The 13256-nt window shown below is 43.9% G+C and overlaps 1 protein-coding gene and 1 long non-coding RNA gene across 2 annotated transcripts in view; both read right to left on the reverse strand.

Moving 5' to 3' along the window:
* The window catches only part of LOC142653038 (uncharacterized), a 28058-nt gene extending 15690 nt beyond the window's left edge, over positions 1 to 12368 (reverse strand). The window contains exons 1-2 of the long non-coding RNA XR_012848023.1: positions 12214 to 12368; positions 8313 to 8400 (exon numbers count right to left, since the gene is read on the reverse strand). This is a non-coding gene — a long non-coding RNA (uncharacterized LOC142653038). The remainder of the gene's footprint in view (positions 1 to 8312; positions 8401 to 12213) is intronic.
* The window catches only part of ZNF804B (zinc finger protein 804B), a 355194-nt gene that overhangs the window by 314407 nt on the left and 27531 nt on the right, over positions 1 to 13256 (reverse strand). The window lies entirely within an intron of this gene.

A 13256-nucleotide genomic window follows, 5' to 3' on the forward strand; every position in this document is an offset into this window, starting at 1 on the left:
ACTCTGGATTTAATTGGCTAGTTGAAATTCTTAGTATTCCATGAAAGACTGACAATGAACAAGGTTGTCCAACTGAATAACTCAATATAGGCTTCGTTCGTCGTTTTGACGGAATGAATAGCGCAGTCGTCTACGGTATTGATTCAGTCAAAAGTATGGAACCCATACACAACGGTGAAAAACGGAAACCATTCGCACCGGATCCATCACCATTGAAATCAATGGTGATGCAAACGGTAACCTATGGTTTCCATTTGTTTCAGTCTGGATTCCGTTCATGGGTTCCCCTGACGGAAAGGTCCAACGGAACCCCTGAACTGAGTCCTGACGCAGATGTGAACGAAGCCTTAGAAGGTAGCAGCCAGTTTAACCAATTTGTGCCCCCGGTGTCAGGTCTTGGTGCTTAAATAAGTTTTAAACATATTTTAATCTATGTCTACAGGACTTAGCGCAATGACAAGCAAACAATGACATCATAAAAAACATTCTTCCAAAAACATTTTCCATTGATAGGTTTGATTTTTCCAAAAATAAAGTGACTCGGGAGTAAACCAAGCTCTTTGTTGCTAATCTCTAAATTCCATTACTTGAAATCCGACGATACTGAAACACAAAAGCAGCATCAGGATTACCTACTCCTGAGGGGTATCTATCTGTCCCTGATCTTGCATTAGCCGCCATGGATTGAATGACAGTTAACACAGGAGATAACCTTCACCGGCTTTATGGAAACTGCTCGTATTTAAGGGAGCGCCTTGGAACCAGTAACAACTTAGACCTATATATATATAAAGGAAGTGTAAATTACAGTTGTATGCGTTCGGAGCAAATTACTCTAAATTTCCCTAGAAACGTTACTAAGACCTTTATAATTAACACAAAATACCCACAGTTTGGGTTAAATATGTTAAAATATGCCTTAATATAGACAGAAAGTGCTGATGTTTGCAACACAAGCTAAATTGCATTAGGTATACTAGATTACATTATCTCGAATTGGTTGAACATTTTGCATAGGAAAAGATGGAAATCGAGTATAGCAATTCAAAATTACTCATAAATAACCCTCTCTACATGACAGCCAGGGCCAGATTATAGGTAGGAGAATTGCCCCGGAGCCCCCACCACCATCTTCCCCATGAGGGCATCAAGAGGGTTAGGCATATACTTGCAGTAGATAAATGGACTTTTGATTTTGACATTGAATGCTCTTTTAGTCACCATATGGCGGTACTAATTAACAATACAATATATACTGCTGTTATTATGGGCACTGTATGGCACTGTAATATGGGCGCAGCATGGTAGTAGGATGGTATATGATGTATACAGGAGTACTGTATGGCACTGTTATATGGGCACGGCATGGTAGTAGGATTGTGTATGATGTATACAGTAGTACTGTATGGCACTGTTATATGGTCACGGCATGGTAGTAGGATGGTATATGATGTATATAGGAGTACTGTATGGCACTGTTATATGGGCACGGCATGGTAGTAGGATGGTATATGATGTATACAGCAGTACTGTATGGCACTGTTATATGGGCACGGCATGGTAGTAGGATGGTATATGATGTATACAGGAGTACTGTATGGCACTGTTATATGGGCACGGCATGGTAGTAGGATGGTATATGATGTATACAGCAGTACTGTATGGCACTGTTATATGGGCACGGCATGGTAGTAGGATGGTATATGATGTATACAGGACTACTGTATGGCACTATTATATGGGCACGGCATGGTAGTAGGATGGTATATGATGTATACAGTAGTACTGTATGGCACTGTTATATGAGCACAGCATGGTAGTAGGATGGTATATGATGTATACAGAAGTACTGTATGGCACTGTTATATGGGCACAGCCTGGTAGTAGTATGGTATATGATGTATACAGGAGTACTATATGGCACTGTTATATGGGCACAGCCTGGTAGTAGTATGGTATATCATGTATACAGCAGTACTGTATAGCACTGTTATATGGGCACAGCATGGTAGTAGTATAGTATATCATGTATACAACAGTACTGTATGGCACAGTTATATGGGCACAGCATGGTAGTAGTATGGTATATTATGTATACAGGAGTACTGTATGGCACTGTTATATGAGCACAGCCTGGTAGTACAGTAGTATGGTATATGATGTATACAGCAGTACTGTATGGCACTGTTATATGGGCACAGCCTGGTAGTAGTATGGTATATGATGTATACAGGAGTACTGTATGGCACTGTTATATGAGCACAGCATGGTAGTAGGATGGTATATGATGTATACAGGAGTACTGTATGGCACTGTTATATGGGCACAGCATGGTAGTAGTATGGTATATGATGTATACAGGAGTACTGTATGGCACTGTTATATGAGCACAGCATGGTAGTAGGATGGTATATGATGTATACAGGAGTACTGTATGGCACTGTTATATGGGCACAGCCTGGTAGTAGTATGGTATATGATGTATACAGGAGTACTGTATGGCACTGTTATATGGGCACAGCCTGGTAGTAGTATGGTATATGATGTATACAGGAGTACTATATGGCACTGTTATATGGGCACAGCCTGGTAGTAGTATGGTATATCATGTATACAGCAGTACCCTATGGCACAGTTATATGGGCACAGCATGGTAGTAGTATGGTATATGATGTATACAGGAGTACTGTATGGCACTGTTATATGGGCACAGCATGGTAGTAGTATAGTATATCATGTATACAACAGTACTGTATGGCACAGTTATATGGGCACAGCATGGTAGTAGTATGGTATATGATGTATACAGGAGTACTGTATGGCACTGTTATATGGGCACAGCATGGTAGTAGTATAGTATATCATGTATACAAGAGTACTGTATGGCACAGTTATATGGGCACAGCATGGTAGTAGTATGGTATATTATGTATACAGGAGTACTGTATGGCACTGTTATATGGGCACAGCCTGGTAGTAGTATGGTATATGATGTATACAGGAGTACTATATGGCACTGTTATATGGGCACAGCCTGGTAGTAGTATGGTATATTATGTATACAGGAGTTCTGTATGGCACTGTTATATGGGCACAGCATGGTAGTAGTATAGTATATCATGTATACAACAGTACTGTATGGCACAGTTATATGGGCACAGCATGGTAGTAGGATGGTATATGATGTATACAGGAGTACTGTATGGCACTGTTATATGGGCACAGCATGGTAGTACAGTAGTATGGTATATGATGTATACAGGAGTACTATATGGCACTGTTATATGGGCACAGCCTGGTAGTAGTATGGTATATCATGTATACAGCAGTACCCTATGGCACTGTTATATGGGCACAGCATGGTAGTAGTATGGTATATGATGTATACAGGAGTACTGTATGGCACTGTTATATGGGCACAGCATGGTAGTAGTATAGTATATCATGTATACAACAGTACTGTATGGCACAGTTATATGGGCACAGCATGGTAGTAGGATGGTATATGATGTATACAGGAGTACTGTATGGCACTGTTATATGAGCACAGCATGGTAGTAGGATGGTATATGATGTATACAGGAGTACTGTATGGCACTGTTATATGAGCACAGCATGGTAGTAGGATGGTATATGATGTATACAGGAGTACTGTATGGCACTGTTATATGGGCACAGCATGGTAGTAGTATGGTATATGATGTATACAGGAGTACTGTATGGCACTGTTATATGAGCACAGCATGGTAGTACAGTAGTATGGTATATGATGTATACAGGAGTACTGTATGGCACTGTTATATGAGCACAGCATGGTAGTAGGATGGTATATGATGTATACAGGAGTACTGTATGGCACTGTTATATGGGTACAGCATGGTAGTAGTATGGTATATGATGTATACAGGAGTACTGTATGGCACTGTTATATGAGCACAGCATGGTAGTAGGATGGTATATGATGTATACAGGAGTACTGTATGGCACTGTTATATGGGCACAGCATGGTAGTAGGATGGTATATGATGTATACAGGAGTACTGTATGGCACTGTTATATGGGCACAGCATGGTAGTAGGATGGTATATGATGTATACAGGAGTACTGTATGGCACTGTTATATGGGCACAGCCTGGTAGTAGTATGGTATATGATGTATACAGGAGTACTATATGGCACTGTTATATGGGCACAGCCTGGTAGTAGTATGGTATATCATGTATACAGGAGTACCCTATGGCACTGTTATATGGGCACAGCATGGTAGTAGTATGGTATATGATGTATACAGGAGTACTGTATGGCACTGTTATATGGGCACAGCATGGTAGTAGTATGGTATATCATGTATACAGCAGTACTGTATGGCACTGTTATATGGGCACAGCCTGGTAGTAGTATGGTATATCATGTATACAGCAGTACTGTATGGCACTGTTATATGGGCACAGCATGGTAGTAGGATGGTATATGATGTATACAGTAAGACTCTATGGCACTGTTATATGGGCACAGCATGGGCATGGGCACAGCATGGTAGTAGTATGGTATATGATGTATACAGTAATACTCTATGGCACTGTTCCTTGGGCCCACTATTGGTGTTGTATGGTATATGATGTATATTACTGTAATGTACCGTATATTGGCAAATGTAGGGATTTTGTAGGGATGGGAGTTATTCTCCCTTTCCAAAACAAGTAAGTGGGTTCCCTGCCGGCTCCACATACATTGAGATCAAAATGGTGCCCCCTTCTGGGCACCATCATCAGATACACATTTCTCGAACTGGAGCTTGGGTTACCTCCTAAGCTCCATTAGGCTGGGTTCACACTGAGTTTTTTTACGCTGAAACCGCATCGCAAAACGCGCCAAAAAACTTCCGAAAATGCCTCTATTTGATTTCAACGGGAGGCGGAGACGTTTTTTTTTCTGCGAGCGGAAAAAACGGTTCTCGGAAAATAAAGAAGGGACATGCCCTAACTTCGGGCGTTTACGCCTCTGACCTCCTATTGACATCAATGGGAGGCAGAGAAAGCGTATTTTGCGGCGTTATATGCCCGCGGCACTCAATGGCCGTGGGCGAAAAATGCTGCGAAAATCGGCGTGCAGGCAGAGGAAAATCTGCCTCAAAATTCGAAACTGCAAAAACCTCTGTGTGAACCCAGCCCTGCTACTGTCAAAAACTAACAGAATATTTTATTATGGGCATTGGTAATGAGTTTAAGATCTATTTAATCAAGTGCGCAGGATTTATTGTTATTGCAAATAAAATGTAAAGGTTATTTTTTTTGTGAGTTTTTGATTAAAATAAAAAACAGTAGGGAAAAAAATTGCTTTGTTTTTAAAGATCAGACGTGTATCACTAGGGGAAAGCAGAACGCCATCTTTTATCATCTGTAATGGGTCCCCTAAAGGACACTATTGTCTTAATAATTCATCTCTGTTTACCGATGCCACACTGCTTTATTCACAGCGCTGCTCCGCTATCTAATGTCCTAATTATTTACCCCCTATTAAAATCACTGCACAGTGCTCTGTATCTATCCAGAAGACGGGAAACAAAAAGAGAAACCAGACTTTAGATGTAGATAATAAAATATAAATCAAAGTCCCCTCAGTGATCTTGCTGTATTATTATGACGGTCAGACCTCCGGTTCAACATATTGAGAACTTTTCCAGTACGTTACGGTCCTGGTTATTTTTTACTATTTTTGTTTGTGTGATACATTTTTTAGATAATAAACTTTTTTTTTTAACTTTATTTATCATTTTTACGGAGTCATTATTTTTACGGATGCTTATCAAAAACAATGGAGTAATGATCAATCCAAGTTCCTAATATTAACCCTTTAGAGGTAATGACGATAAACTATCTAAGGGGTGAGTCAAAATTCAGGAATTACTCGAACGTCTTTAAGATGCCTAGTGCCATCTTCTTTACTATGATGTATTAGACCAAGGAATGTACCTATGAGGTAAACTGCCCTTCTCCGATCTTGAAAGGCACCCTCTTGAATGGAGCCTAAAAGTATTAAATTGAAAGTTGTCCATTGTCCTCACTTTCGACTCACTATGGCTTCCATGGGACAAATACCCAAAACGATTGTTACTTTCGTATTGGAATAATGATCAATCCGAGTTACCGACATTAACCATTTGGCGGATATCAAGATTCACCAGATACGTAGTGAGTCAAAAGTCAGGAACCATCCTTATCTGTATGACTCCTGCTACTGTCTAAACATAGTTATAACTGAGCTTGTCTTCACCCAGTTCCCTGCCCTAACCCTGGATCTTAATAACATGGTCATGGGAGAGTGGTTTGTTGGCGCCCACCACCTGGCACTCAGCATCCGGGGCACATGACCTGCCAGCCCTTCATAGAGACACTCCTGGTCTTAAACATAAAACAAAAATGTTATCGGGTATAGATAAAATACATTTCTGTGAGTTTGCCATGGATTCCAAAATACCCATTTTGCTATCAGTTTCCCTCTTTGAAATAGGATGTAATATTTGGTCAGCTAAAAAAATAGCACCGTTGCCTTTCAGCATCGGGGTCCTGGATTAGAATACGACCAAGGACAACATCTGCATAGAGTTTGTATGTTCTCCCCGTGCCGTCATGGGTTTCCTCCAGTTTCCTTCAACGCTCTAAAAACTTATCGATAGGTTAATTGGCTTCCTATGATATTGGCCCCAATGTATGTGACGACATAGGGAAATTAGATTGTGAGTCCTATTGGTGACCTGGACTGATGTGAATGATAACCAGCGCTGCAGAATATTTGGGTGCTAAATAGGCAACGGGAAATAAATAAAATTAAAAAAATAGCTAAAATGGCACCCGCTCAAATTAGTAAATGGTCACGCCAAGTGGGAAAACTCTCTGTATCAGTTCAACTTTTTTAGATAATAGAGGGGGGTCTTAAGAAAAGTTTTCTCATCTTTTATGTCTATATGTTGTTGTCTTGATGGCCCAACCTTAGATTTCTCCAACTAATGGACAAATACATTTGTTTTTTAAAAAAAATTTACTCTGATTTTGTTTTTCAAGCACTCAATGAAACTCAGATTATATTTCTGGAATTTAATAGGTCTGCATTTATGGTGTCAAACAAAGTGTCTCCTAAACAGGTGTAAACCTACTGTTATTTATTTAGATTGCACTGAGACCACATCAAGAAACTGACTGACCGATTGAGCAACCACACATTTTCCGCAATGATTTTTTTCTATAGATGTCTCTAAATGTGTTCTGTGACTACTGGAACTGGCTTTGCATACAGAAAAGGTAATTTATTGATTGCTTGCTAATCAGAGAGATCTATAGAGACAGGCAAGCCCCGCAGTCCTTAAGAATGAGGCGGACATCTTTGTATTGCACTGAAAGAGACCAAGGCGGAATCATCATGTGTAATCTGTGTGGAGGAAAATCAACATGTGTTTTATATTTATGCAAATATGGATTTTTGTTCTTGCACAAATAATCCATGAGGGTCTCTGGAGGACCGACTAATACATACCCGACAGTCAACTTACATTGCTGCTACTTTTTCTAAGCAAAAAGACACAGCAGAAAAATTCACAGAACATCAGAGCTTCTAGGAGAAATGGCGGAAGAAAGTTTTTTTATCTTGTGATGAACTGATACGAATGTTGGACTGTAATGAGGGTCATGTTGCATAGAAGACTCAATTAGTAAAACGAAATAGACCCTGGAATTACTCTGTTCCCAAAAAATATCCAGGGGGAAAAAAACTGGTAGCTCGACCTATTGATTTGTAGCAACCCCTTTTCCATTGACTTTGGTTAGGCCACCGGTACTCTGTTGGTCGCATGTCTTTTTTTTAAGCTGCTTTTCATCTGGTTTCTTAAAACTATGGAACAGATCAGAAATTTGGAATGATTGGAATAATCCAATTACCATGTAATGTATGGATCTGTCTGGTCCGCCAGAGAGGGAGCGGGGAACCCTACTTTATGACGTCCATATGCTCTAATAGGATATGTGGACAGGGGTTGTCCTCCTGAGACAACCCTTTCAATTGTACAGGTCAGGTTTTCAGCTGGCAAGTTCATTGGTACAGGATGGTTAGGTAGAGGTATAGTTGGTAGTCATGTGGCACATCGGTGGGAGCTGGGTAATGTATACCAAAAATGTCAAAGGGAGTTCAAAAGCAGACAGGAAATGTAAAATCAGATAGACTTCAAGATACCAAGAAGTGAAGGCGAAGGTAAGACACACCTAAACGGAGATATGCAGAGCACATGCACCGAATGGCAAGACCTATAGATTATCACTGACCTGGTAAGTCTACGGCAAACTCTAAACACTGTTTCCATGGTCTGTGTCATGCCCCGCCCCCTTCATCAGAATTTTTCCTTTAAGACATCTATAATACATATATTTCAAACCACTTGAGCTGAGCTTTCTGAATCTTTTTTAACTTTTTTATATTAAGAACAGGAACTAGGTCTTCAGACAAAAAGGAAAATAATTTTCCAATGTAATTTACCTCCATTTCGACCTTATTCTCTCATGGCCTTTATTTAATTCATCCCGTTTCACTTACTTAAGAGTCATTTTTCACTAAACTATTTGTGTATGGCACAGTCAGTTTCAATTAACATACAGAATTACGATAGCAAAGATGGAGAAATCACAGATGTTACATTTCTGTTCAGAGCTTCAGCATTGAATCACAAAATTGGTGCTAGTCAATGCAAGCCCACCCAGGGCCGCCATCAGGAATTTCAGGGCCCCCTACAGCTAAATTTTCTGGGCCCCCCTACCGTGGCACCGCCTGTTAACGGTACTCCGTCCAGCACCATATCATGGTACCCAGGGCCGCCATCAGCGGGGGTATTATGGGTACTGATGTGAGAGGCCCGGCCAAACCTAATTGAAAGGGGGGCCCGGCAACTGCCGCGACTTGCCTTTGGTAGAAAAAAAAAACAAACCCCTGCAATGGGGCTTGTTTTTTTCACCAAAAGAATGTCGTGAGCTGCGAGCCCCCCTTTCAATTAGGTTTGGCCGGGCCTCTCACATCAGTACCCCTAATACCCCCCCTGATGGCGGCCCTGGGTAGCATGGGGGTCGTCATGGGGGCCGTCAAACACTGCCGCCCGTGCGACCGATCGCGCGCACCCGCAAACTCCCGCGCATGCCCACCCGCGACCGCCTGGAACGGCGCACCGAATTTTGAGGCAGATTTTGACCTGCCCACACTATCTTGCCGCGTTTTTTGTCCGCGGCGATTGAGGACAGCAGACAAAAAACGCAGGGAAAAATGCATTTTCTACCTCCCATTGATTTCGATGGGAGGTCAGAGGCGGAACCGCGGCAAGAAAGGACGTGCTGCTTTTTCTTTTTTCCGCGACTGGCTCCCATTGATTTCAGATTAAATCAATGGGAGGCGGTATTGGAAGTTTTTTGGTGCTGATTCTGACGCAGTGTCCGAGTCAATATCAAGGGCCAAAAACTCTGTGAACTAGGCCTTATTGTTAGGGCTTATTCAGACGAACGTGTAATACGTCCGTGCAACGTGCGTGATTTTCACGCGCCTCGCACGGACCTATGTTACTCTATGGGGCCGTTCAGACTGTCAGTGATTTTCATGCAGCGTGTGTCCGTGTGTCCGCTGCGTAAAACTCACGACATGTCTTATATTTGTGCATTGTTCGCGCATCACGCACCCATTGAAGTCAATGGGTGGGTGAAAATCCCGCCCAGCACTTCCGCAGCCGTATAAACTATGAATGAAAACAGAAAAGCACCACGAGCTACAAACATACAAACAGAGTGTCATAATGATGGCGGCTGCGCGAAAATCACGCAGCCGCGCATCATACGCTGCTGACACACTGAGCTGTTATGGACCTTTTGCATGCGCAAAACGCCACGTTTTTGCGCACGCAAAAAGCACACGCTCGTGTAAATCCGGCCTTAGGGTAGGAACACACTAGGCATGAACACTGCGGATTTTATGCAACACATTTTATTGTGGAAAATCCGCAGCGTATTACAGACGCAGCAGAGTGAAAATCACTGACAGTCTGCACGACCCCATAGAGTAACATAGGTCCGTGCGAGGCGCGTGAAAATCACGCGCGTTGCACGGATGTATTACACGTTCGTCTGAATAAGCCCCAACAATAAGGCCCAGTTCACAGAGTTTTTGGGCCTTGATATTGACTCGGACGCTGCGTCAGAATCAGCACCAAACAACTTCCAAAACCGCCTCCCATTGATTTAATCTGAAATCAATGGGAGCCAGTCGCGGAAAAAAGGAAAAGCAGCACGTCCTTTCTTGCCGCGGTTCTGCCTCTGACCTGCCATCGAAATCAATGGGAGGCAGAAAATGCATTTTTCGCTGCGTTTTTTGTCTGCTGTCCTCAATCGCCGCAGGCAAAAAACGCAGCAAAAACGCGGCAAGATAGTGTGGGCAGGTCAAAATCTGCCTCAAAATTCTTTAAGGAATTTTGAGGCAGATTTTTTCGGCCTGCAAAATACTCTGTGTGAACAGGGCCATACATAAACAGCACTTTGAGACACTTTACTCACCGTGTCAGAAGAGCTGCTCCCACTCCTGTCCTCGTCAGGCGATGTCTTCGGTCCAGATGTCGTCCTTGACCTCCAGGCTCCAGAAAATGGCGGGGATCGTAGAACTCCTGCCGCCGCGCAACAAATAGACTCCTCCCCCTCTCCTTACGCAGCTACGCTCTGGAGAAGGAGGACGAGGCGGAGTCGGACGAGGAGGACGACGAGGAGGCGGAGTCGGACGAGGAGGCGGAGTTGGAGGCGGGCCAGCAGGTAAGTAAACTGTGCGCCGCTGTCCCTGTGTGGCTGTCCTTCCCCGTAGATCGGACTTGTGTTGCGGGCGCACCGCCTCCCTCTCGGCGGCGCGCCTGGTCGTTCGCGCGTGGGCGCGCGCTTGCGGTCATGCGCGCGCGGGTGCGAGCTTGCGGTCGTTCACGCGCGCGCAAGCGGTGTTTCGCGGCGGTGATAAGAGGGGGGCCCGCAGCTCACGGCGGTGTTTGACGAGAGGGGGGCCCGCAGCTCACGACATTGTTTTGGTGAAAAGAACAGGCCCCATTGCAGGGGCCTGTTTTTTTCTACCAAAGGCAAGTCGCGGCAGTTGCCGGACCCCCCTTTCAATTAAGTTTGGCCGTGCCCCCTACACTAGTACCCCTAATACCCCCCTGATGGCGGCCCTGTGTAGCGCGAATCACGCACGTCACCCGGAAGTGCTTCCGTGTGCCGTGCACGATTTGCACGCACCCAATGACTTCAATGGGTGTGTGCTGCGCGAAACACGGGCAAGTATATGACATGTCGTGAGTTTTACACAGCGCACACACGCTGCGTGAAATTCACTGACAGTCTGAACGGCCCCATTCACTAACATAAGTCCGTGCAACGTAATAAGTATCACGGACGTATAACACGTTCGTGTGAATAAGGTCTTATATTGTAATTTGTAGTGAATTTTCAGTGCGCAATCCGCACCAAAAATAGGAGGCAAGTAAGTGGCTTATTCAGATGTCCATGTTCGGTCTGTGATATAAGGACCGTGTATCGGCCATATTTCCCGGACCGACCACAGTTCAGGGAGCCGGGTTTCTAGCATCACAGTTATCTATGATCATAGTCCCTCCCTTCCCGTGGGAATACTGTCCCCGGTCCCGTACTGAAAGCATCATTACAGTATGGGACAGTATTCCCGCAGAGAGGCAGGGACTCCCAGCAACACTGATAACTATGATGCTAGGAGTCCGGCTCCATGAATTGTGGTCAGCCTGTGAGATACAGCCGATACACGCTCCGTATGTCACGGACCGAATGCGGCCGTCTGAATAAGGCCTTAGTCTAGTTACACAGTGCGGTGAAATCCCATTTTTTTGCCACAATTTTTGCAAAAAAACGTGACTTGACCGCACTGTGAGAATATAGCCTAACAGCACTTTTCATGTTTTGTATCTTTTTTTTATGCAATTTTCGTAATTGCGGCACAAATCACGCGGTTTTGCCGCGATTTTTATATAATCGCGGCAAAACTGCGCCATTTTTGCCGCGATTACGAAAATCGCGGCAAAAAAGCGCTAGGAAAACGAAAAAATACCAAAAAACTTTTTAACCAACTTTATACAATCTACAAATGGGGTCAGGGGGATGGGAATCAGAATGGATAGGGGAACATACTCACCAGCCTGCAGGTCCGGTCGGCAGTGTAGAGGAGCTGGGGGGCGGGATCTCCACACGCAGCTTCAGCACATGCTGCATCTTCCTCTCCAGTGAAGCTACAACAGGTATGCAGGGGCTGCCGCGAGTGTTGCTAGGGGAGTGTCGCTAGGGGGGTGTCGCTAGGGGGGTGCCGCGGGCGTTGCGAGGGGGGCCCGTGAGCGTTGCGAGGGGGGGGGCCCGTGAGCGTTGCGAGGGGGGGGGGGCGACGGCAGCCCCGCGGGCCCCTTTTACTTCATTCATGTGGCCGGGCCCCTGACGGGAGTACCAGTAATACCCCCCTGATGGCGGCCCTGAGCCCACCACTGGGCCATGCCAAAGTGACAGCTCATTGACTTGTATTGAAGTGTGAACCAAGGGACGTGTAGCCCATGCTTAATGTTCCTTCATAGGTTCCATCTTATACATATAAAGCCTCGTAATCTATAGAGAAGAACTTCATATGAGCATTATTCTAAAATATGAAACGTAGAACAACTATAGGTAAAAGATCTTTGTACATACAATCTATTAAGTGAAGGTGGCCTGGAGCAAAATGTTGATGGATCCCGTTCCTCCAAAATGTCCTAAAGTTCTTTAAAACAAAACCACCACATGCTACATACATACATAATCCTAAACTTATTGTGCACTTGTTCCTCATAGACGGCGTCACAGATGACGATGGGCTTTTTTGCTAATGTAGGTCAAGGTCTGAGGACTAAAGATGATTCTAGACTTTAGGGGGATGTCTTCTGGATCACGGACACCGGGTCATATACACGATTAGTTCTTACACTTCTAAAAACACATCCGATTTTATTGTCTATTAAACTTGACCTACGGAGACCTACCTCAATGAGACACAAAAAGTGAACTCTCATCATTTCATTAATTTGGCTGTCAAGCTTAAAGGGGCTGACCACTATGGACAATTCATTTTTGTTAGATGAGCAGGGTGTCCTGCCGCTGGAACCCACAGCAATCCGCTGTAAACTCTGTGGGAACCTGTAAGTAAGTGTTCAATTC

Source organism: Rhinoderma darwinii, chromosome 5 (genome assembly GCF_050947455.1).
Source record: "Rhinoderma darwinii isolate aRhiDar2 chromosome 5, aRhiDar2.hap1, whole genome shotgun sequence".
Lineage (NCBI taxonomy): Eukaryota > Metazoa > Chordata > Amphibia > Anura > Rhinodermatidae > Rhinoderma > Rhinoderma darwinii.